The following is a 25,579-nucleotide window of genomic DNA, read 5'->3' on the forward strand; positions in this document are numbered from 1 at the left end:
TATTTTATATTTCTAAATAAAAATGCAAGTTTCATTCTGACAGTATGAACCAGCTCCTACCAGTGCATTGATTTAAGAATCAAATGAATGCAAAGAGATGCATTTTGGGATGTTACTTTCTAGATTTATCATTAAAATAATGACTGCATTGCTGCACCAGTGTGCCCTGAAACCATGATTTAGACAGAGCAGGCAGCTTCAGTGTGGTTATTATGCCAAAAACAAAGTTTAACACTGTTATATATTAAGACATAGACAGGAGTGCATGTACAAAATGACCCACTGACTTCATGTGACAGTATTAAGACTTCTCAGGAGCTCCAGTTTAGCTGTGTTGTCTTCATAGAAACCCAATGAAGCTATGAGATTTAATCAAAAACTTACCTTTCATGCTTTTATTTTGTAATTTTTCTCTCATTGATGCTGTAGAAGCTTTACAGAACTTCATAATAAACTGCATTATTCATTTAAAGTTTTCAGATTGTATCATTGATGTTTGTATGAGTTTATTCTTTTTTTCCAGAATTATCAAATAAACTGACCAACCTTAAATCCTTCAAATGTGTGTGTGCAGATTTATCCAGATGTACTTTAGTATTTGTTTGAACCATATTTACCAGAACATGTGACTCGCCCTGCCTACATCACTTTGTTTATATTACTAATAAATTCTGTGTCTTTTAATCTGTTTATAGTCAAATGTTTGGTCTGTGTTGGTCCAGATTAGACCTTTATTTTCTACAATCATGATTAATCACACGTTTAATTCCAAAATAACTTAAATCTTGATCTAAATACAAAGATTCATTTACAATCTTAACTTTTAGATTGTAATGAGTGCTGCACTTATGTACTGATGTGTAGACGTGTGGTTATAGTGGCTGATTTGTTTCCTTTTTTAATCTGGGTCTACCTGCGTTTGACAGTCAGCTTCAATCATCTTTTCATTGTAGCTGTTTGCGTGCAGAAAAGAACAGACGGAGGTAAAGGTCTGATGATGTTGTGGTTGTTTGAAGCCCCTGCTAGTGCAGGAGGCCACTTCTAGTCATGTCATCAAGGTTCATGTGGTTTGTGTGTTTGATAGCCATCATGCACTCACAGAGAGGCCCGCCCAGAGAAGTGGCCGGGCTCCTGACAAACTCAGAGGATGAGCCCTCACCTGTGTAGTTTAATGACGGTGTCACTGCATGTGTGTTGGATCAGCAGCATTGGTGCTAGCATCCTGGCTAACAGTTACTTCATGTGAGAGCTGAACAGTGTGTTAACTATTACTGTGTTCTGATGTTGAAATTATTTATTTGCTTTACTTTTAAACAACCTTTTCCATCCATAATTGCCACATCTTTTGCCACTTTTAACCCATTTCAGGTGTTTTTTTTAGCCAACTTTAACTTTAGCCATGTTTTGCCACTTTTAGCTTCTTTTGACCAATGTTGGGCCATTGTTGCTTTTTTCTTCTTCTTTGTGCCATTTTCTACCACTTTTTACCCATTTCTGCCACATCTTTTTGACAATTGTGCTAACTTAAATGTCTTTTTGCCTATTTTAGCTGCTTTTAACCAATTTCTGCCACACTTTGCCCATTTGTATTTCTTCATCCCATCTTTGCCCACTGATGCCACTTTTTTTTTTTGCCACTTTTTGCCCATTGTGTCCACTTAACCCAATTTAGACACCTTTTGCTCATTTTTACATTTATTTTAGCAACTTTTTGCCTCATCTATTTGCCACCTAATCCCCTTTTTGCCAATTTTTTGCCACCCCCACCCATGCTTGCCTATTTCTACCCACTGTTGCCATTTTAACCAATTTACACCCCTTTTTTTTAACTATTTTAATCCATTTTGTCTCTTTACCACTGATTTTTTTTCTTTTATTTTGTCTCTTTACAATTATTCTGTTCTTATCCAAATAAAGTTGTCTCAGATGGATATTTTTTGTACCTCTTTTTGCCCATTTCTGCAATATCCTGTGGTAACTTTAACTTACTTTAGCTGTTTTTGGTCATTTTTTGCCACTTTTTGCTGCTTTTCACCCATTGTTGCTACATTTTGCCCATATCCATGCACTTTTGCAGCTTTTTGCCCATTTTATCCATGTTTTGTGTCTTTTTGTCCATCTTTTGTCACTTTGTACCCATTTTTCCCCCTTGATGCCACTTTTTTGCCACTTTTTGCCCATTGTGTCCACTAAACCCTTTTTTGAAACCCTTTTTCCCATTTATCTGCTTCTTTATGCCACCTTACCCCAATTTTGCCACTTTTAATTCACTGATGCCACTTTTCACAGTTTTTCCAATTTCTACCCTTTGTTGCTTTTTTAACCTATTTTTTGCCGCTTTACATCAATTTTTACCAACTTTTGCCCATTTTTTGTCACTCTGTGCCAATTTCTGCCCATTGATGCCATCCTTTGGTACGTTTTGCCCATTGTTGCATTGTTTATTACTACTTTTTGCCTATTGTTGCCAATGTCTTCCATTTTTCAACCCTTTTTAGGTCAATTTTTTACTGTTTTAATCTGTTCTTCAGCAATCTGTGCAAAAGGAGCTCCAAAACATTGTAGAGTGTGTAAATGAACATCATTTTTAGGAATTCACACATTATTGTATATCATAAACCTTTTTTTTTTAAACTGGTGTTTTGTTGTATTATTTTGAAAAAGTAGATTTTTTTAGTTTCTGAGCTGTAAGCCAAATCATCAAGCAAAAACATTTAAATATTACACTTCAGATAAGATTAGTCAAGAATATATAGAAGTTTAACTTTCTGAATAATAATAATAATAATATTAATAATAATAATAATAACAATAATACAATTATATATATGAGTCAATGATGAAAAAGGGTTGGCAAGATGAGAAAAATAAAATCCCCCCGAAACTTGTTTTTACAGCATGCATTTAGTTTGTTAAAATGTAAATTTCATATTTTGATGGTTTCAGGTAGTTTAAAATTCATTTTTTTCATAATTAGACTAAAATTAGCTGAAAACGTCAAAATGTGTAACCATGAAAGAATTACTGCTGTTAAATATTTATATACCTAAGGTGTATTCAAAGGTACTTATGTAAACAAGTAACTCTTCTTTACATATAGAATGAAAATAGATCATATATAAGTACCTTACATTTGTTAAAATACGCATGCGCCGGATGTGTGAGGACGCTGGCGTGTTTGTCGCCGCTTCACAATCCTAAGAAAACTGTCTGCTTTCGCTTAATGTCGATTATTTCTTCTTACATTTCTTCTTATTTCTTTCTTCTGCTGTTCCTCTGCTGTTGCTAAACCATCCAGTCGAGCGCTGATTGATATCAGTTAGCTCTAACTTTGCTACAACGAACCTTGTGTTGTCATCAGCTGAAGTACTCACCGCCCCACAGCTGTTAGCATCCTCCGGCTAACCTCTAGCCCCCTGTCTTAGCAAGTGTCCCACCGGAGCTCCGACTGTACTTTTCCCCTTCGAATCTTAAGCATTCTCTCCTGACCACCTGTGAATCTTCCATCAGGTTTTCCCAGCTAGATGCCCGTGAACTGTAATTCCTCTCGGATTAGCTGTTAGCTCGTAGCCGCCGATCAGCTGTTAGCCTCTGTGGGCTAGCAGCTAGCTAGCTAGCTAGCGGCTAGCAGCAGCCTGCTCCCACGGCTTCCTCGCGCAGCTAACATGGTGCTCTTCAAATACTTGCCCCAGCAGCTTCTCAAAGTCATCTCTTTCTCCACTCCAGCCTGTCTTACAGACATTAAATCCCTTGGCCTTCTGCGTCGTCCTCGTTATATCCACAGAGCACAGAAACAAAAGTTTGTTTACTCCAGCCACGCTGTCCCCACAGTCCAGTCGGACCGGCGCCCTGCCCACTCTCGACGACGTCATCACAACAAACCACACGTACAGCTCAGTAACCTGAGACCTCTCAGATGCACCAACGTCCCTCCCACTTCCCTCTGCTTATCATCTTCAAACATTTCCACCACATTTATGCTGCAAAATGCCCGGTCCATAAACAATAAAGCCCACCTCATCCATGACATCATCACAGACAGGAAAGTAGACTTCTTATGTCTGACTGAAACCTGGCAAAGCCCAAACGACTACTTCACACTAAATCAAGCAACCCCACCTGGCTATGTGTATATCCAAAAACCTCGCACCACTGGTCGCGGTGGGGGGCTGGCCGTGATATATAGAGAAGATTTCCAGGTTAAGGAGCTACCAGCACCCAGCACCTCAGCTCTCGAGTGTCTAATCATCTCTCTCACTGGATCAGCTCCACTTCAGATCGTCCTCATCTACCGGCCTCCCAAAGCAACTACCACCTTCCTGTCAGACCTGTCTGAGCTCCTCACCTCTGTCTGCTCCAGGTCTTCTTCCATACTTCTCCTTGGAGACTTCAATATCCACGTTGACTCCACCAGCTGCACACTCACCTCTGTATTTCTATCACTACTGGACTGCTTCAACATCACACAGCATGTCCAAGGACCCACCCACTCCAAAGGTCACACACTGGATCTTGTGTGCTCCACTGGTCTCACCCCATTCATTCCACAATGCCTGGACCTAGCCATCTCAGATTACCATGTTTTCTTCTCCATCCCCACCCCCCTCACCCAGACAGCTTACAAAATGCAACGTCACTTTCCGTAACCTCAAGTCAGTAAGCATCCCAGCCCTCAAGAACATGTTAGCTACCAACCTGACCACTACACACCCTATAACCACAGTTGATGCCCTGGCCAATCACTACAATACAGCACTATCCCCCAGCCTGGATTCTCTCGCCCCTCTGAAGACTCGCTCAGTCTCCTTTACCTACCCAGCCCCCTGGTACACTGCTGAACTCTGCTCCATGAAGGCTTCTGGCCAACAGCTGGAGAGACTTTCTAAAAAATCTGGCCTCACCGTCCATCTGGAGGTCTATAAAGAGCATGTGCGCTCCTACAAAGAAGCTCTCTCCAGAGCAAAGTCCAGCTACTACTCATCCATCATCAGTGACCAGCAAAACCAAATTTAAATATTTTTCATAACGATTATTATATAGAAACATTTTCTTTCTCTAGTCAATCTAAATAGTCAAGTTAACAACATCCAAGGTCTGAATGTTGACTGGTGACATTTTCTAACATCAGTGAAAGAACAGAAAAGAGAGAGAGAGAAATACTCCACCACAACAAACACTAAACAGAGAGCATGTCAGGATACTTCCTATATCTGTCTCATTTCTTGTTAACCAATCAAACGCAGCGTGGTCTGTGAAGAGAGAGAAACTGTCAGTTTTCTTTCATTCAGCAAGAGGATTTGAGCACGATGACATCTGCAGTGTTTGTCTTCATCCTGACGTGTTTGATCATAGGAGAAACTGGTGAGTTAGGTTTTTATTTCTGTGTTTTAATTCACTCTATGTTATCTTTGTATTTAGTGTTTCAAACAGAATATTCTTTGTGTTGTGTTTGTGTTTATTCTGTTTTCAGCTCAGACAGTTGCTCTGGAGTCGCCTTCATCTGTTCATCATGAGAGACGAGAAACTGGAGAGAGTCTGACTTTACAATGTGCCTTCAAAAATCACAGTTCTTTACAATTTTATTAGTTCAAGCAACCTCTTGGAGAGAAACTGAGGCCGATCTCTTATTCCAGCAAACATGGATCTTTTACTAGTTTTATTGGTGAGTTTCAGAACAATCCACGTTTCACACAGGGTACTCAAAATGGTCAAAACTACTTAACAATCTCTGATTTGCAAATGTCAGACTCAGCCATTTATCACTGCATAACTGCAGAAACTTTTATAATACAAATTCTAGCAACCATCACAGTCAGTGTGAAGGGTTCAGGTGTGAGCGTCCCAGCTCTGGTCCATCAGTCCGAGTCTGAAACCATCCAGCCAGGAGGCTCTGTGACTCTGAACTGTACAGTCCACACTGGGACCTGTGATGGAGAACACAGTGTTTACTGGTTCACAAACTCTGAGGAAGCTCATCCAGGACTCATTTATACCCATGGAGGCAGGAATGATCAGTGTGAGAGGAACCCTCACTCACACACTCACACTTGTGTCTACAACTTGAACATGAGGAGCCTGAATCTTTCTCATGCTGGGACCTACTACTGCGCTGTGGTCTCATGTGGACACATACTGTTTGGAAACGGGACCAAGCTGGACTTTGGAGGTGAGTTTCTTCATTGTCAACATGATCCCACATGAGAACTCTCTAATCAGACTAAACACAGATATAAAGCTCTGAGCTCGGCTTCTTCTGTCTGACTGTACCCACAGATGAGGTGACCTTGCATGTCTTGACTGGAGCTTTGATATTTGAGACTGTCCTGATAGTTGTCCTGGCCTTCTTATTGTACAAGATGAACAAGAGAATCTGCTTCTTATCTCAAGGTATGATCACTAACACTGTTAGTATCTTCCTGTTTTCACTAAGTCTTCATTCTGAATTCAAGAGTGATTTCTGTGTTTCACCATCAGAGATACAAGCAAGATTTTCAGCTCCCTCCACAACAAACATGGAGGTAAGAGGATTAGAAATATTTCGTGGCTCCTTTTCTACATATTTGAAGGTCCACTTTGTGATAGACTTTTACTCTTGGTTTTCCAGGGTAACAGAGGAGCAGACGACGTCTGTTATGCCGCTCTGAATGTTAACCTGCCCAACACATCAAGAAGACAGAGGAACACAGCCAGAGATGAATGTGTGTATTCCAGTGTGAGGCAGTAGAAGTCAGTGGATGCTGGGTGACTTGAGAATAAAATGTTCTGTTGCAAAGAACTGTTTTCTCTCTAGTCTGACCGTAAACCAGGACTGCACCGACACCAAGCAACATTTGATTTTTAGTTTGATATGTAGTAAATATGTGACAGTTTAATGGTTGAGCTTTACAGGATAAATTTGGCATGTTTTGCAAAAGAAATAATAAAATGCTTTTGTACTTTTCATGTTTTTATTGAATGACAGAGTTGAAGCGTGAATCATCTACACAGTTTTAGTAGGACATACACTAGCAAGGATGCAGTGACTCATTTAATGCAGACTAAGTGTGTATTATGAGATGAATGATGAGGTTTGTGGTGTTTGGCTGGTCTGGGACGAGCAATGAGGCTCTGCAGAGGGACTCAGGATGGGGGTCTGGTCTGTGTGATCTGATCTCAGACTGTGCCCAGGATTAGATATAAGGGTGAGGTGAACAGCTGAGTAGGGAGGGATGGGAAAGAGGTCACTGAAGTGGAGGGGGACTAGCGCTCTTTTATGAGTGCATTATTAACCTTTTGGGGTCCACGATCAACCTGGCGTGATTTCATCATCTTTGTCACATTAAAGCATGAAAACAAAATAACATTTTGCACTGCAATCAGTCAGTGTGGAAAGTGGGTTTTTTTTTACCTTTCTCAGTTTTTGTTTGATGTCAATAGGCCAAGTTAAACAGGAAATATGATCATTTGAATTTGATATAAAATTTAATTTTACACAGTGGTGGCACCGTACTGGTTCTCAACATAGGGGTTGGGACCCCCTTGGGGGTCGCAAGACACTGAGAGGGGGTCTCCAGATGCCTTAAGAAACACTGAGAATATTTTCTAAGTAACACATTTGCCACTTTACACCAATTTTGCCAAATTTAACACATTTTCAAAACTTTTTCCCAAGAATTTTTGCCAATTTTAACACATTTTTACTACTTAAAATCCATTTTTGTCCATTAACTCTTGTTTTTCCATCGACTGTTCTTGCAACGTCTAAACTAATTCTTGCCACTTTCTGCCTATTGTTGCCTCTGCAGGCCCACTACTGCCACTATAAATCCATGTCCACTACTTTTTACCTACACCCATGTATGCACATTTTTAAATGTGGTTACATTTCACTGTTTTTTATGCCCATTTTTGCCACTTTAACCCATTTTTGGCTTAATTGTTGCAAATTGTATTGGATTTTTGACACTTCTAACCCATTTCTGCTACTTTGAAAATTCAATTTCACCTCCTTTTCCACCAATTCTTGTCATTTTTAACCCATTTCAAGCAATGTTGACTCTGTTTTTAATTAAAGGATTTACGGCACAAATAATAAAAAAATACATTTGCTGCTTTGATAAGTGTGGTTATTCTTCAGGTTAAATATAAAATATAGATATCACAGCTTAACTTTATAGTGGACCATGATTTTGCTGATCTCCATGGGTCCCCAGTTTTGCTGGGCCCCGGGAAGATCTCCCGTTTATCCCCCTTTATGGACGGCCCTGTCTGCAAATTTAACTTGCGATTCTTTTTTTTAGGTGAAATGTGTAAAATTGGGAATATCAACATCTGACAGTCAATTCTAGATTGCAGTGCTCATTTCTCTGGTCCATCTCTGTTACCATAGAAACATGCAAAATGCAAAAATTCAAGGTAAGATGGCGGTGTCCATGGAGGGGAACCTCCCTATGTATGAATAAAAGGCTAAGTCTGTGTGTATTATAATATATTATATTTAGGTGATTAACAGTAGTTTAGATAAACCTTCTCATAAATATTATGTTTCATTTTTACTAAGTTTGTTCCTCTTAATGCAGCTCGGCTAAATATTACACACTGCATACACTTTAACTTCCTCATTTTATGTATTTTGAAGAAACAAGTAATAAATCATTCTGTATTATAATGAACATAATATTAAAGAGATGAAACTTTAACTGTTCCTCCCTGTGAGCCAGACCTGTGCTAAGATGACATTATTTATTTATCTATCTTTATTTATCTACTTCAATCCCTGTCATAAATTTACTGATTTGTTGAACTTAAAGTTTTATACCAATCATCTTTAAACTAGGGCTGAAAAATTCTGCAAAAAACATTCTACTATTATTTTGACTCCTTTTGCAGATGCAAGGGCACATTCACACCAGAGCTGTTTGGTCTGCTTTAAATAAACTCTGGTCTGTTTTCCCGGATAGTCCAGTCTTTTGGAGTGGTGTGAAAGCTCACACAGACTCTGGTGCAGACCAACAAGCGGTCTCTGGTCCACTTCCAAACGAACCCTGGTGTGGTTCGTTTGAGGTGTGAAAACAAAGCGGACCAACTTGTGAACCAAAGGCAGGAAGTGGCATAAAGCGTAATGATTAGTGGACTTTTATGTGATTTAATACACTCAAATATATGTTCGTACCTCACTTGGCGTCTGTGTAGCCATAGCAACACCTTGTACTCTCTCGTTCACATGTTGGCTTGCCTTTTTGTCCGTTGCTGATTTATTCATCTCATGCAAAGAACGACATGCTGGACAGATCACCACCTCACTGACTGCTCGTAATGCCCCAGTGTAAACGCAGAAACCCCAAGACAGCGTAAATTCATTTTTTTTCATCGCTTATTTGGGTAGAAGGAGATGGATTTCCACTTTCGTCTTGTTCTACACCTTCTTTTTCTTCTTCATCGCCGTTGGTCTGTGACGACAGCACCCCTAATGGGCAGAGGTTGTAGGTGTTTAGACGGTTTGGTCTGTTTGACAAAGATCAGTGAGAATGCGAACCAAACCAAAGGTAGGTGCAACAATGTTGCAATGTCCTATCAAAAGCAGACTGAGTCCCCTGGACTATCAGGTATGAAAATGGCCTAAGCCACATCCATTTCCTAAAAGGGGCGGAGTCAGACAGCTCATTAACATTCAAACCCACAGACATAGAAACAGCTCATTCTGAGGAGGGCTGAAACAGAGGGGTTTTTAGACATGCAAAAATACAATACTAGAGTGTTTTTTTCAGCAACAAACCCCTCAGGCATGTTTTGGGGACCTCTGAGACCAATGTAAACTTTTCTTAAAGGGGTAAAATATGTGACCTTTAATTTGAGGTCAAATAAATATTGCAACTGCTGCAAATTTCACTGTAATTTTTAAATTGCAGTAGTTGTTCATTTCTGTTGTATGGGCCTGGAAGCTAGGCTATACAGTGTAACAGATGGGTTGGGTTTCTCTGTGGAATTTAGTTTTGGTTGATTTGGGCCTCAAAACAATGTTGGCTCAAATTTTCCCACTATCAAAGAACGTAATTTTTTACCCAGGAACCCTCTTTGTTGTTGTCACTATTTTGCGAGAGTATGCAACTGGTGGCCGAAGTTCACATTGCAAAATAGTGACATAAAAACATAAACTTAAGGGGTAAAAAAAATAACATGCTTCAAAACATTTTCAGTAGTGTGTGCTTTTGAGCCAACATTGTTGTGGGGCCCACACTGCCAAAGGTACCAAAACCTGCTTCAGTGACCATGGTGTTGCTGTGCTTGATTGGCCAGCAAACTGGCCTGACCTGAACCCCATAGAGAATCTATGGGGTATTGTCAAGAGGAAGATGAGAGACACCAGAGCCAACAATGCAGATGACCTGAGGGCTGCTATCAAAGCAACCTGGGCTTCAGTTACACCTGAGCAGTGCCACAGGCTGATCGCCTCCATGCCACGCCGCATTGATGCAGTAATTCATGCAAAAGGAGGCCCAACCAAGTATTGAGTGCATAGAAATCAACATACTTTTCAGAAGCCTGACATTTCTGTTGAAAATATCCTTTTTTGTTGATCTTATGTAATATTCTAATTTTCTGAGACACTCAGTTTTGGGTTTTCTTATCTGTAAGCCACAATCATCAACATTTCAAGAAATAAAGACTTGAAATATTTCACTCTATGTGCTATGGGTCTATATAATATATGGGTTTCACTTTCTAAAATGAGTGACAAAAAATAATGAACTTTTTCATGATATTTTATTTTTTTTAGATGTACCCGTCTAGCAGGGGTGTCCAAACTTTTTCCTCTTAACAATGGTGGGGCCACTTCTCACTTCCTTTACTCATCCTGAGGATTGTAAAGTCAGTAAAACCAATCTTTTAATGGAAAAAATGTGTGATTGGGTATGCTTAATTGGCTAGTTAATGGCTGACAAAGCAAATAACCAATCATTTTAAGGATTTTAGGGAGGCCAATCAGATCTTAGGGGGCCCTGGTCTGCCCCTAAAACACAATCCATACCGCTATTGGCCTTCATGATCCATCAGGCATTCAAAATATTGTTAATATGTTGGTTGCCATATGTTTTCAGCTCAATCAATTCGTCTTGTCAAAATGTTTGTTTACAGAAATAGCATGGTAGCAGTACAATACAGTCAAGCACAAGCTTCATGTTCAAATGTGGGCCTTATTTTATTTAATGTTTAGAATTTGCTGCAGGCCAATCAAAAATGGACCACGGACCACATTTGGCTGCTGCACCATAGTTTGGACACCCCTGCTGTGTAGCCTAGCTCCCTGGCACAAACCATACAACCAGCAAGTCCTTCTTTGAGGAGCAATGCTCACTGAAATCACTGTAGGCTAAAGCAACTACTACTGCTATGTACCTCAGTGACACAACTTCAAAAATACTGGAATATCCCTTTAATAGCTGTAACTCATAATGCCATTAAATCTAACTGTTACTCAGCATTAGCATCTACTGAAGCTGTTTAAAGAAGCTCTCTCTTTAGAGGTCGTTGGATGAGAAGCTGTAATGAAGGCCTGTCAGGAGATGTGACTGGGCCAGCCATCTGTCATTCTGGGGAAACAATCAGTGGGCTGCACCCCATGCTATGTAGCCTGGAGAAGAGCAATGAAAGGAAAAAATCACAGATAATTTCACCCACGAGAAAAAAGCCCAGAAAGCCAAATAAGCAGCCCTGCTGTGGCCACAGGTGAGCTCTGCTACCTTCATCTCTGCAGTGGAATAAACAGCTATGAGAGAGAATACCACACTGACAAAGCCACAACACTAAAACAGCGAGCATGTCAGTGTGTGTCCTATATATGCTCCATCTACTGTTAGCCAATCAAATGCAGCGAGGTCTTTGAAGCGGTGGGAAACTTTCAGTATTCTTCCATTCAGCACAAAGATTTCAGAGCGATGACTTCTTCAGAATTTGTCTCCATCCTGGCTTGTTTGGTCCTGGGGGTTCTTGGTGAGTTAAGCTTTTATTGCTTATTTAATTTGGTTTATGCGATCTTATTCAGTGTGAGTAATGTTTTCAATATTTTGTTCTCATTTCAGCCCAGACAGTTAATCTGACATCGTCTTCATCTGTCCGCCATGAGAGACGAGAAACTGGAGAGAGTCTGACTTTACAATGCGTCTCCAAACAAAACAGTTTTCCAAGGCTTTTTTGGTTCAAGCAAACTCTTGGAGAGAAACTCAGACCCATTTCTACTATTGGCAGACATGGAACAGATAAAAGTTTCCATGGTGAGTTTAAGGGTGATCCTCGCTTCACACTAGACGGTCAAAGTGGTAAAAATGACCTAAACATCTCTGATCTGCAAATGTCAGACTCAGCGATTTATCACTGCATAGGTTCAGATATCTCTGTGTTAGAAGTTCTAGAGACCATTACAGTCAGTGTAAAGGGTTCAGGTGTGAGCGTCCCAGCTCTGGTCCATCAGTCAGAGTCTGAAACCATCCAGCCAGGAGGCTCTGTGACTCTGAACTGTACAGTCCACACTGGGACCTACTACTGCACTGTGGTCTCATGTGGAGACAGGACCAAGCTGGACTTTGGAGGTGAGTTTCTTCATTGATATGGCTGTGCCTCTCTTATTTACTCAAAACCACATTTTATAACCAGTTTTTCACAATTTTGTTTACCATTTTTGTCTTTTTTTGTGAAATTTTCACCCCTTTGTGCCACATTTTAACCCCCTTCATAACTTTATGCCACAAATAAAACATATTGTTTCCACTTTTAACCAATTTTCTAATTTTTGAATCCAGTTCACCACCTTTTCTGCCCATTTTTGCCTTTTAACTACATTTTTCACTTTTCAATCCCATTTTACCTCATTTTTTACTACAAATTCTGTCGCTTTTGACCCACTGTTGTCACTATCTACCCCCTTTCATACTTTATATGCTCAATTTTGAAAATTTTAACCACTTTTCAGCATTTTTTTCTGTTGGTTTTTGCTGCCTTTAACCCATTTTGGCCTCTATTAATCCATATCTGCTACAATCAAAATCCCAATTCACCACCTTTCTGCCTATTTTTGCCTTTTTCAACTCTTTTTAAATTCTGTTTAAAGCAACAGAGTTTAAATTTCTTCAAAGGCTTTTTACTACAGCATGCTTTGATAAGGGTGATTTTTGGTCATTAAAAAAATATATGGTTATCACAGCTTAACTTTACATTGGACCCAGACTTCTCTGTCCTCTATGGCCCCAGAAAGCTCTGCCCTTTATCCCTCCTTATGGGCGACCTTGATCCCACATGAGAACTCTCTGATCAGACTAAACACAGATATAAAGCTCTGAGCTCGGCTTCTTCTGTCTGACTGTACCCACAGATGAGGTGAGCTCTGGTGTCTTGGTTGGAGCTTTGATATCTGCAGTTATCCTGATAGTTGTCCTGGCCTTCTTATTGTACAAGATGAACAAAAGAATCCACTTCTTATCTCAAGGTATGATCACTAACACTGTTAGTATCTTCCTGTTTTCACTAAGTCTTCATTCTGAATTCAAGAGTGATTTCTGTGTTTCACCATCAGAGATACAAGCAAAATGTTCAGCTCCCTCCACAACAAACTTGCAGGTAAGATTTAGGACTGAATAACTAGTATACCAATACCAATATGTTTCTCATGGCCCATTTTTTCTGATAGACGTGCGTACTTTTTACAGGGTGACAGAGGAGCAGACATCTGTTATGCCGCTCTGAACGTTAACGCATCAAGAAGACAGAGAAACACAGCCAGAGATGAATGTGTGTATTCCGGTTTGAGGCAGTAGAAGTCACCATGGTTCATCTTTTACTACGTCACTTTAAACTGATGTTGGACCAGATTTTTCAAATCATGTATAACATTTGGAGTTTTGAGTATTTTTGAGGAAATAACTGTCTTCTTTTACACTGATATGATGATAAATATTTTAGGATTTTTTTTGCTCTTATTGAGACAATGGACATTGGATAGAGTTGGACATTGAGGGTCTTCAGGTTGGCAATGAACCTTCAGGATCTAAACCCTACATAGCCCTACATAGCTATGTACAGGCCAGGGGCATATATTTTTGTTAGAAAAGCCTGAAAAAGTTATTTTTGCATAAATGTGTTCCCTTTAAGATTGAGCATGATGAACTATTCAATATTTTTTACTGTACATGTTTCATTTTTTACCCAAGGACTCCATGGAGCTTTACATCTGACTTCTTCTCACACTGTTTTATGTTTTCTGATTCATTGTTAATTAATTGCATGTTTGAAGTTTCTGCACACCAGGCAAGCATTAATCCATCTCTTAGTCATGCCAACTCTTCTCTATTTTCAGTAACATTGCTCTTCACTCTTTTTTGATGGACTGTGTCTGTTCAGACATTTACACAATTAGCTGGATTAATTGTGAGTTTTGAGAAAAAATGTTTGAGGTAAATGTCAGACTAAAGAAGAAGAATGTGTTTGTTCCAAATGACAAATCATTTATCTTTTGATGTTATTTGAGAGATTTTTTCCCCAAAAGGAGTGAGACTCTGTTTGAATTTAATATCTCTGCAATGCACAGCACATATGCCAGATCCATGGCAACATGACATTAAAGGTCTCATATTTTAGCTCTTTGAGACAGGTTTATTTTGGTATCAGAGGTCCCTGAAACATGCCTGTGAAGTGTGGATCTGTTTCAGCCCTGCTCAGAACGAGCTGTTTCTGTCTCTGTGGCTTTAAATGTTACTGAGCTGTCTGACTCCGCCCACTCAGGAAATAGATGTGGCTTTTTTTTACTTTACTGGAACGATACACATTCAAACATTGAACTGTGACAGAAAGATCAATTCTGAAGGACATGTCTTATTGATTTAGTCATGACAGAAAAATCAACAGAGAATTTAAAAGTTATACAATGACACAGATCTAGACATAAAATCAGGAATGTAAGAGTACATTAGAGTCCAGAATATATTAACTAAACACAGACAGATTGCAAATATCTGCTCTTATGACTCAGTCTACAATGTTCCAGTGTCTTTTTAGCGGATACTTTAATCCAAATGGACTTAAATCTGACACAGGTGTTACTGTCATTAAGGATCTTGTCCAAGGGCCCACTCTGGAAACTCTGTGCTCTGAAGCCCCAACCTTTTCTCAACACTAGAACTGACATGGACCTAAATACCATCCTCCACCGACAACAATGACGCATCCAAACACATAACAAAAGTGTTCTCTTAACTGGACACCGCGTTAGAGCTCTACATTTCAAATGAAAAATGAGTCCTACCATCAGCTGCTAATATCAGTCCTCATGATGACAACTGAAACCTCTGCTAAAGCTGGAAATCCAACCATCCTGGTTTATTTGGACTAGTCCCGAAAAGACAAAAGCTCCACAGCAGATAGTCCGGTCCAGTCCTCCTCTCATTAACGGCTTACCCAAGACTACTTCTGTTAATAAGCCAGGAAGAGAGACAGAGCCTTTGTTATCAGCCCCAAGTGGTCCATGCTGTTCTGCATGATGTGATTCTGTGTTGACTACAATCCATCTTTATCTGAGGATTGGTCATAGGTAGTTTATCAAAGTCCACTACAACTCTGCTCGGCGTAAGCCTCCTCTCTCTGCTGCTGCATCGGTGTTTACGACGCTTAGCTACATAATTCCCTTTGTTTCAGCCTCTTCATTACTCGCAGTGATGACACAAAATCCCTCCATACCGCTGATGATATTAAGTAAGTAAGTAAGCCTTTGGTTAACCAGGAAAATCTCACTTCGATAAAAATTCTGCTTTATGGGAAAGTTCTGGTCAAACTTTCCCACTTTCCCTGCATAGTCCCCAGCAATACTGAGCTCCCACAGAGAGATAGATTTGCTTTGATGTCATCATGCATACATAATTAGCCATGTGCTTGCTGTCTGAGGAGATAAGCCACCCCAGCACCACAGGACAGTAGATGTAGTTAGATTAGGCAACTTTTAGTTTATATTAATGCATTCTTGCACATATCTTCTAGGTTACACAAAATATGATATGTAAGTATTCAGTATTTACTTATCTGGTCATTTGCATGTTTTCTGCCGGAATTTTGACCGGTTTTATTTTCAACTGCCGGACTTCCGCCCTTTTTACTGGCCAATGACTGGCAAATGCTGGCTAACAGAGACTCAGGCTTAGCAGCCCCATGTAATCAGAGTGGTACAATCTTGGTTACATAGCATTTGACTATGAGGTTCATAGTCGAATCAGACTCCTTCGAATCGGATCGTTGAATCACCAACTTTTCCAGGTCACCCCTGCTCATTAAGTTAGATACAATTAAAGAACAGCCTCAGTTAAGTTTTACCCATTGGCAGTTTTAATGTTAAACAGTCAGCGGTGAAAACCACTGAGCAGTCCAGTCACACTACAGAGCAAGTGATCCACTTGTAGCTTGGACATCTTTGTATTAGGTGTGTGTAGTCAAATACTGGCAGCTGAGAGGAGGATTCAGAGGGCGGAGCTTTCCTCCAACCAAACCTGGGGACGGTGCTAACTCCCCATGACATCATGAGGGGAAAATCTGAGAACGGCTTGTTTCAGCACACATTCTCTGAAAGGTGGAGCAGATAGATAGATAGATAGATAGATAGATAGATAGATAGATAGATAGATAGATAGATAGATAGATAGATAGATAGACAGACAGACAGACAGACAGACAGATAGATAGATAGATAGATAGACAGACAGACAGACAGACAGATAGATAGATAGATAGATAGACAGACAGACAGACAGACAGATAGATAGATAGATAGATAGATAGATAGATAGATAGATAGATAGACAGACAATATTGCCAAAAGTATTCACTCACCCATCCAGATAATTGAAATCAGGTGTTCCAATCACTTCCATGGCCACAGGTGTATAAAATCAAGCACCTAGGCATGCAGACTGTTTCTAGAAACATTTGTGAAAGAATGGCTCGCTCTCAGGAGCTCAGTGAATTCCAGTGTGGTACTGTGATAGGATGCCACCTGTGCAACAAGTCCAGTGGTGAAATTTCCTCACTCCTAAATATTTCACAGTCAACTGTCAGTGGTATTATAACAAAGTGGAAGCCAATGGGAACGACAGCAACTCAGCCACCAAGTGGTAGGCCATGTAAGATGACGGAGCGGGGTCAACAGATGCTGAAGCACATAGTGCGCAGAGGTCACCAACTTTCTGCAGAGTCAATCCCTACAGACCTCCAAACTTCATGTGGCCTTCAGATTAGCTCAAGAACAGTGCGTAGAGAGCTTCATGGAATGAGTTTCCATGGCCGAGCAGCTGCATCCAAGCCGTACATCACCAAATGCAAGGTAAAGCGTGGAATGCAGTGGCGTAAAGCACGCCGCCACTGGACTCTAGAGCAGTGGAGACACATTCTCTGGAGTGACGAATTGCACTTCTCCATCTGCCAATCTGATGGATGAGTCTGGGTTTGACAGTTGCCAGGAGAACGGTACTTGTCTGACTGCATTGTTCCAAGTGTAAAGTTTGGTGGAGGGGGGATTATGGTGTGGGCTTGTTTTTCAGGAGCTGGGCTTGGCCCCTTAGTCCCAGTTGAACTCTGAATACTTCAGCATACCAAGAGATTTTGGACAATTCCATGCTCCCAACTTTGTGGGAACAGTTTGGGGATGGCCCCTTCCTGTTCCAACATGACTGTGCACCAGTGCACAAAGCAAGGTCCATAAAGACATGGATGAAAGAGTTTGGTGTGGATGGATTTGACTGGCCTGCACAGAGTCCTGACCTCAACCTGATAGAACACCTTTGGGATGAATTAGAGCAGAGACTGAGAGCCAGGCCTTCTCGTTCAACATCAGTGTGTGACCTCACAAATGTGCTTCTGGATGAATGGCCAAAAATTCCCATAAACACACTCCTAAACCTTGTGGAAAGCCTTCCCAGAAGATCTGAAGCTGTTATAGCTGCAAAGTGTGGACTGACGTCATATTAAACCCTATGGATTAAGAATGGGATGTCACTTAAGTTCATATGTGAGTCAAGGCAGGTGAGTGAATATTTTTGGCATTATAGTGTAGTTCTAAATAGTAAATTAGTTCTTATTTCATCTTTAATCAGCATCGCAAAGTTCTGATTATTGATAAAATATGGATTTTGTAATAAGTGTCACATGGTACACCATTTGACATTTCACTCTAAAATTAAATCAAACAGGCATTATCATGGACACCTATGGAAGCATGTGGTATTGGTATAAAGATGTCAAAGAGTACTTTCCAGGGAAATATTTTTTTTAAAGCAAAGATGCATTGAAATATTTAATGCAGACTAAGTGTGTATTATGAGATGAATGATGAGGTTTGTGGTGTTTGGCTGGTCTGGGACGAGCAATGAGGCTCTGCAGAGGGACTCAGGATGGGGGTCTGGTCTGTGTGATCTGATCTCAGACTGTGCCCAGGATTAGATATAAGGGTGAGGTGAACAGCTGAGTAGGGAGGGATGGGAAAGAGGTCACTGAAGTGGAGGGGGACTAGCGCTCTTTTTTGAGTGCACTATTAACCCTTTGGGGTCCACGATCAACCTGGCGTGATTTCATCATCTTTGTCACATTAAAGCATGAAAACAAAACCACATTTTGCACTGCAATCAGTCAGTGTGGAAAGTGGGATTTTTTTAACCTTTCTCAGTTTTTGTTTGATGTCAATAGGCCAAGTTAAACAGGAAATATGATCATTTGAATTTGATATAAAATTTAATTTTACACAGTGGTGGCACTGCACTGTACAGCAGTGGTTCTCAACATGGGGTTTGGGACCACCTTGAGGGTTGTAAGACACTGAGAGGGGGTCTCCAGATGCCTTAAAAAACACTGAGAATATTTTTTAAGTTACACATTTGCAATTTTACACCAATTTTGCCAAATTTAACACATTTTCAAAACGTTTTCCCAAAAATTTTTGCCGATTTTAACACATCTTTAATACTTAAAATCCATTTTTGTCCATTAAGTATTATTTTTCCACCGCCTGTTCTTGCAACCTCTAAACTAATTCTTGCCACTTTCTGCCTTTTGTTGCCTCTGCAGGCCCACTACTGCCACTATAAATCCATGTCCACTACTTTTTACCTACACCCATGTATGCCCATTTTCAAATGTGGTAACATTTCACTGTTTTTATGCCCATTTTTGCCACTTTAACCCATGTTTGGCTTAATTGTTGCGAATTGTATCGGATTTTTGACACTTCTCACCCATTTCTGCGACTTTGAAAATCCAATTTCACCTCCTTTTCCACCAATTCTTGTCATTTTTAACCCATTTCAAGCAATGTTGATTCTGTTTTTAATCAAAGGGATTTACATTTTTAAGATGGCTAAAAACTGTGGCACAAATAATAAAAAAAATACATTTGCAGCTTTGATAAGACTAGTTACTTTTCAGGTTAAATATAAAATATAAATATCAAAGCTTAACTTAACAGTGGATCATGATTTTGCGGATCTCCATGGGTCCCCAGTTTTCCTGGGCCCCAGAAAGCTCTCTGCTATATCCCATTTTCTGGACGGCCCTGTCTGCAAATTTAACTTGCATTTTTTTTAGGTGAAATGTGTAAAATCGAGGTTATGGACATCTGACAGTCAATTCTAGATTTCAGTGCTCACTTCTCTGGTGGAAACTGTGGCAACCAGTGGAACTGTAAAAAATGTGTGTCTGTTATTTTGGTATATCTCTGTTACCATAGAAACATGCAAAATGCAAAAATCCAAGGTAAGATGGCGGCGTCCGTAGAGGGGAACCTCCTTACCTATGAATAAAAGTCTGTGTGTATTAAAAACAAGCATTTTTTTGTATTTAGGTGATAACAGTAATTTTGATCTTCTTATCTATGTTATAGACAGATTGCATAGGAAAAAGCACAATGAAATTACATTTGGCAGTCTCCTCTGTAGCAGCAAACACAGTCGTCCAAGCGATGGTTAGAAATCCGCAGCCCCATGTTGTCCATCCCGCTGGCGAGAGGGCGGGCACCCTTGAGAAAGATGCTCTGTACAGCAGGTCTATGTGGGTGATGCTGAACAGACAGTGTCTAGGGTGTGAGGGGTCCATCAGGATCCTGGAGGCCCGCTTGTGAGGATGACTCCGATGAATGTCTTTGGGGGGAGGGAGGGGAGAGCCAACAGCCCCCTCTAGTCTTATTGGAGTCGGGTGTCTGGTCAGCTCTGTGTATGGCATGGCCAACTAGCTCCACAGCTAGGTACAGAATGTTTTCATGCAGCCAGGCCTGTTATTATCAAGATACAGTCGTCCAAGTGGCGGTTAGAAATCCACAGCCTTATGTCGTCCATATTGTTGGCAAAGGAGCAGTCACTGAAAGAAAGATGTTTGGCACAGCAGGTTTGTGTGGGGTTGCTCTTAGCCTCGCCTGCAGCCCGGGTCGTTTGCCTCCCGTCTGCCTTCTTACACAATGCCGTCTCTGCCTCCTCCCCACCCAAGTGTAGGTGTCCTGCTGCCTCTGCATCCTCCTTCTTTCAGTCTCTGAGCGCCCTGTTCTTCGGATAATCTCCATCGGGAAAGATGCAAACTCTGTGGGCACGCTTCCTCTGCAGTAGTCAAAGAAGCAGTCTCTTATGTCAGTTCTGGTATGGGTGTAGGGCTTTGTTTTGCTGCTAGTGATGGAGCGCCGGGCCGCTGTATCAGTGTGTGCCGCCGCCATGCTACCTCAGTAGGTAGCCTTCTCTGTTGTCATAGGTTTCCACATATGTTGCCAACTTAATTGTGAAACAACACTACAATTCTAAGACATAACTCAAGAGTGCATCTACCTTTTGCATCTAAAAGGTCTGGCTATTGAATGAGACTTGGCTTATGAGGATTGCTCCTTTAAGAAAGGACTTGCTGGTTGCATGGGCCAGGAAGCTAGGCTGGAATTTCGTTTTGATAGATTTGGACCTCAAAACAATATCGGCTCAAATGTAACATCTATGAAACATTTTTTAAGCTTTTTTTGTTTGTTTGTTTTTACCCAGATAGCCTCTGTGTTTTTGCCACTATTTTGCAATGCAAGATCACATTACTGGTAGTTGAAGTTCACATAGCAATAAAATAAAATGCTTAAGAAAAATGTCAATAGTGTGAACTTTTGAGCCAACTTCGTTTTGTGGCCCAAGTTTACTCAAAACTTGCTAAATTCCACAGAGAAACTGTACCCATCTGTTACAATATATAGCCTAGCTTCCTGCTCCACACAATCAGTGAGGTCCTCTTACAGGAGCGATGCTCACTGAAATCCCTGTTGGCTAATGCAACTACTACTACTGCTATGTACCTTATATCAGGGGTTCTCAACCTTTTCATTCCGCGACCCCCAAAATAAAGATGCCAGTGACCGGGGACCCCCACTGTACCTGAGGGTGGTTGAACACAGCCATGCACATTCAAGAATAGTCATGTGGAGACAAGGAGGGATAAATGGGAGAGCTTTCTGGTGCAAAGCCAAAATGGGGGCTAGCAACATCATGGTCCATTATAAAGTTAAACAGTTGTATTTCATATTTAACCTGAATATTAACCACTCTTATCAAAGAAGGAAATATCTTTTTATGCATTTGTGTGGTAATGACTCCTCTTAAGAATATAAATTCCTTTTCTTAAAAACAGAATTAAGTAAGTTAATTATGGCAAAAAAGGTGGATAAGGTAGTGAAATTTGATTTTAAAAGTAGCAGAAATGGGTTAGAAGTGTAAAAGAAAAATAAAAAGTGGCAAAAAAATCATCAGAAAATGGAAAAAAATGGTTAAAGTGGCAAAAACTTGCATATAAAGTGGTAAAAGGGGGTAAAAAAGTGGCTGAAATGGCTTTAAAGTGGCAAAAATAGGTGGAAATTTGGTGAATTAGGTTGAAAAATGGATTTAAACTGGCAAAAAGGGTTAGCTGCAAGAGAAATATGGGTTAAACTGGCAAAATGGGCATATAAAAAAGGGGTAATGTGTTTAAAATGGGCAAAAAAAGTGGTAAAGAGGGGTTAATAGTGGCAATAATGGGTCAACAGATCCAACAACAGGCAGAGAGTGGCAAGATTCAGTTTGGTAGTTGTAAAAACAGGCAGAAAAAAAGTGGTGGAAAGGGTTTAAAATGGACAAAAATGGGTTTTGGGTGGCAAAAATGTGCTAAAATTGGCAGGAAAAGGTGATGAAAACAGGTAAAAATTTGTGCACAAGTGGGGTAAAGTGACAACAGTGTAATGTGAAAAATTTTATAAGGCATCTGGAGACCCCCCTCTCAGTGTGTCACGACCCTCAATGGGGTCCCGACCCCAACGTTGAGAACCCCTGCCTTACATGACCCAACTTCAAAAATATTACTATCTAATCTACTTGTAGATTTACTGCCCAGCAGTAGCAGCTACTGAGGAGTTGTACAGTAAAATATGAGCTTTCCTTACTGGCAATACCAACATAAACATAAGAACGAAGAGAGGAAAGAAAAACCGTTTGAGGACTGATGCTGTCCAGCGTTGAGCAGCTCTCCTTGACTGCTTTAAAGAAGCTCTCTCTTTAGAGGTCGTTGGATGAGAAGCTGTAATGAAGGCCTGTCAGGTGATGTGACTGGGCCAGCCATCTGTCATCCCAGGAAAACAATCAGTGGGCTGCACCCCATGCTATGTAGCCTGGAGAAGAGCAATGAAAGGAAAAATTCAGATAATTTCACCCACAAGAAAAAAAGCCCAGAAAGCCAAATAAGCAGCTCTGCTGTGGCCACAGGTGAGCTCTGCTACCTTCATCACTGAAGTGGAATAAACAGTTATGAGAGAGAATACCACACTGACAAAGCCACAACACTAAAACAGAGAGCATGTCAGTGTGTGTTCTATATATGCTCCATCTCCTGTTAGCCAATCAAATGCAGTGTGGTCTTTGAAGCAGGGGGAAACTTTCAGTATTCTTCCATTCAGCACGAAGATTTCAGAGCGATGACTTCTTCAGAGTTTATCTCCATCCTGGCTTGGTTGGTCCTGGGTGTTCTTGGTGAGTTAAGCTGTTATTGCTCTATTATTTCATTCAGTTTATGCAATCTTATTCAATGTGTGTAATATCTTAAACATTTTATTCTCATTTTAGCTCAGACCGTTGCTCTGACATCGTCTTCATCTGTTCATCATGAGAGACGAGAAACTGGAGAGAATCTGACTTTACAATGCATCTTCAAACAAGACAGTGTTCCATGGCTTTACTGGTTCAAGCAAACTCTTGGAGAGAAACCCAGACCCATTTCTACTATTGGCAGATATGGAACAGATCAAATTTTCCTTGGTGAGTTTAAGGACAATCCACGCTTCACACTGGATTTTCAAAACAATAAAAATGACTTAACCATCTCAGATCTGCAAATGTCAGACTCAGCCATTTATCACTGCATAAGTACAGATATCTCTGTGTTAGAAATTCTAGCAACCATCACAGTCAGTGTGAAGGGTTCAGGTGTGAGCGTCCCAGCTCTGGTCCATCAGTCAGAGTCTGAAACCATCCAGCCAGGAGGCTCTGTGACTCTGAACTGTACAGTCCACACTGGGACCTGTGATGGAGAACACAGTGTTTACTGGTTCAGAAACTCAGAGGAAGCTCATCCAGGACTCATTTACACCCATGGAGGCAGGAATGATCAGTGTGAGAGGAACCCTCACTCACACACTCACACTTGTGTCTACAACTTGGCCATTAGGGGGCCTGAATCTTTCTCATGCTGGGACCTACTACTGTGCTGTGGTCTCATGTGGACACATACTGTTTGGAGACGGGACCAAGCTGGACTTTGGAGGTGAGTTTCTTCATTGTCAACATGATCCCACATGAGAACTCTCTAATCAGACTAAACACAGATATAAAGCTCTGAGCTCGGCTTCTTCTGTCTGACTGTACCCACAGATGAGGTGACCTTGCATGTCTTGAGTGGAGCTTTGGTATTTGAGACTGCCCTGATAGTTGTCCTGGCCTTCTTATTGTACAAGATGAACAAAAGAATCTGCTTCTTATCTCAAGGTATGATCACTAACACTGTTAGTATCTTCCTGTTTTCACTAAGTCTTCATTCTGAATTCAAGAGTGATTTCTGTGTTTCACCATCAGAGATACAAGCAAGATTTTCAGCTCCCTCCACAACAAACATGGAGGTAAGATTTAGGACTGAATAACTAGTATACCAAACCTTTTTTTCCTGCATTTCTTACGTTTCTCAAGGGCTATTTTTCTGATAGATGTGCGTACTTTTTACAGGGTGACAGAGGAGCAGACGACGTCTGTTATGCCGCTCTGAACGTTAACGCATCAAGAAGACAGAGAAACACAGCCAGAGATGAATGTGTGTATTCCAGTGTGAGGCAGTAGAAGTCACCATGGTTCATCTTTTACTACGTCACTTTAAACTGATGTTGGACCAGATTTTTTAAATCACGTATAATATTTGGAAATAACTTTCTTCTCTTACACTGATATGATGATAGATTTTTGGGGTATTTTACTTCTCTTATTTGAGACAACGGACATTGGATAGAGTTGGATATTGCGGGTCTTCAGGTTGGCATTGAACCCGGGTCACCTGCTTCAGGATCTACACCCTACACGACCAACTCTCCTTGTCATCAAAACAAATGAACAGCACACCTCTGAGAATGTTTCAGTCACAGGATTTAATATTTGATTCTTTGCATGTTTTTTTTTTGCTTTTCAAACATTTAGATGACGGAACATGACTGACATTTCCATGTACAAATGTTATCTCTACTGCTGTCTGACTGGGTTTTTATCCATAATGTATCCTATGTATAAAAATGTCTTCACTGTGTTACAACAGAGGGGCTTTTGTTGAATTTTATGTTTTAAGATTGAGCATGAAGAACTATTAAATATTTTTTACTGAACATGTTTGTTACTTTTTTTTACCCAAAGACCCCATGGAGAGTTACATCTGACTTCTCCTCACATTGATTCATGTTTTTCTGATTTACTGTATGCTTTGGACATATTAGCACTTTATTGATTCATCTTTTTTTTTAATTTATTGCATGTTTGTAGTTTGCTTGACACAAAACAAGCCTTTATCCATATCTTGGTCACGCCAACTCTTGGTACCACTACTATATTTGCAGCAACAATGCTCTTCACTTTTTTGATGGTGGATTTCTGTACAGATAATCAAACAACTAGCTTGATTAATTGTGAGTTTTGAGGGAAAATGTTTGAGGTAAATGTCAGACTAAAGAAGAAGAATATGCACCAGTTTTTTCCAAATGACAATGAGTTATCTCTTGATGTTATTTGAGAGAATTTTTCCCCAAAAGGTGTAAGACTCTGTTTGAATTTAACAATGGGCAATGCAATGCCCAGCACATGTTGCAGATGCATGACATTAAAGGTCTCATATTTTAGCTCTTCAGGACAAGTTTATTTTGGTCTCAAAAGTCCCAGAAACATGCCCGTGAATTGTGGATCTTTGCATGTCTAAAAACCCCTCTGTTTCAGCCCTGCTCAGAACGAGCTGTTTCTGTCTCTGTGGCTTTAAATGTTAATAAGCTGTCTGACTCCGCCCACTCAGGAAATTG

General features: G+C 40.4%; 2 pseudogenes; both read left to right on the forward strand.

Annotated features, from left to right (window-relative positions):
* Positions 1-5,306: 5,306 nt before the first annotated feature.
* Positions 5,307-6,724, forward strand: LOC121504603 (annotated as a pseudogene).
* A 5,191-nt stretch (positions 6,725-11,915) lies between these two features.
* LOC121504958 lies at positions 11,916-24,365 on the forward strand (annotated as a pseudogene).
* The last annotated feature ends 1,214 nt before the right edge of the window (positions 24,366-25,579 follow it).

This window comes from Cheilinus undulatus, linkage group 22, assembly GCF_018320785.1.
Source record: "Cheilinus undulatus linkage group 22, ASM1832078v1, whole genome shotgun sequence".
In the NCBI taxonomy this organism is placed as follows: Eukaryota; Metazoa; Chordata; class Actinopteri; order Labriformes; family Labridae; genus Cheilinus; species Cheilinus undulatus.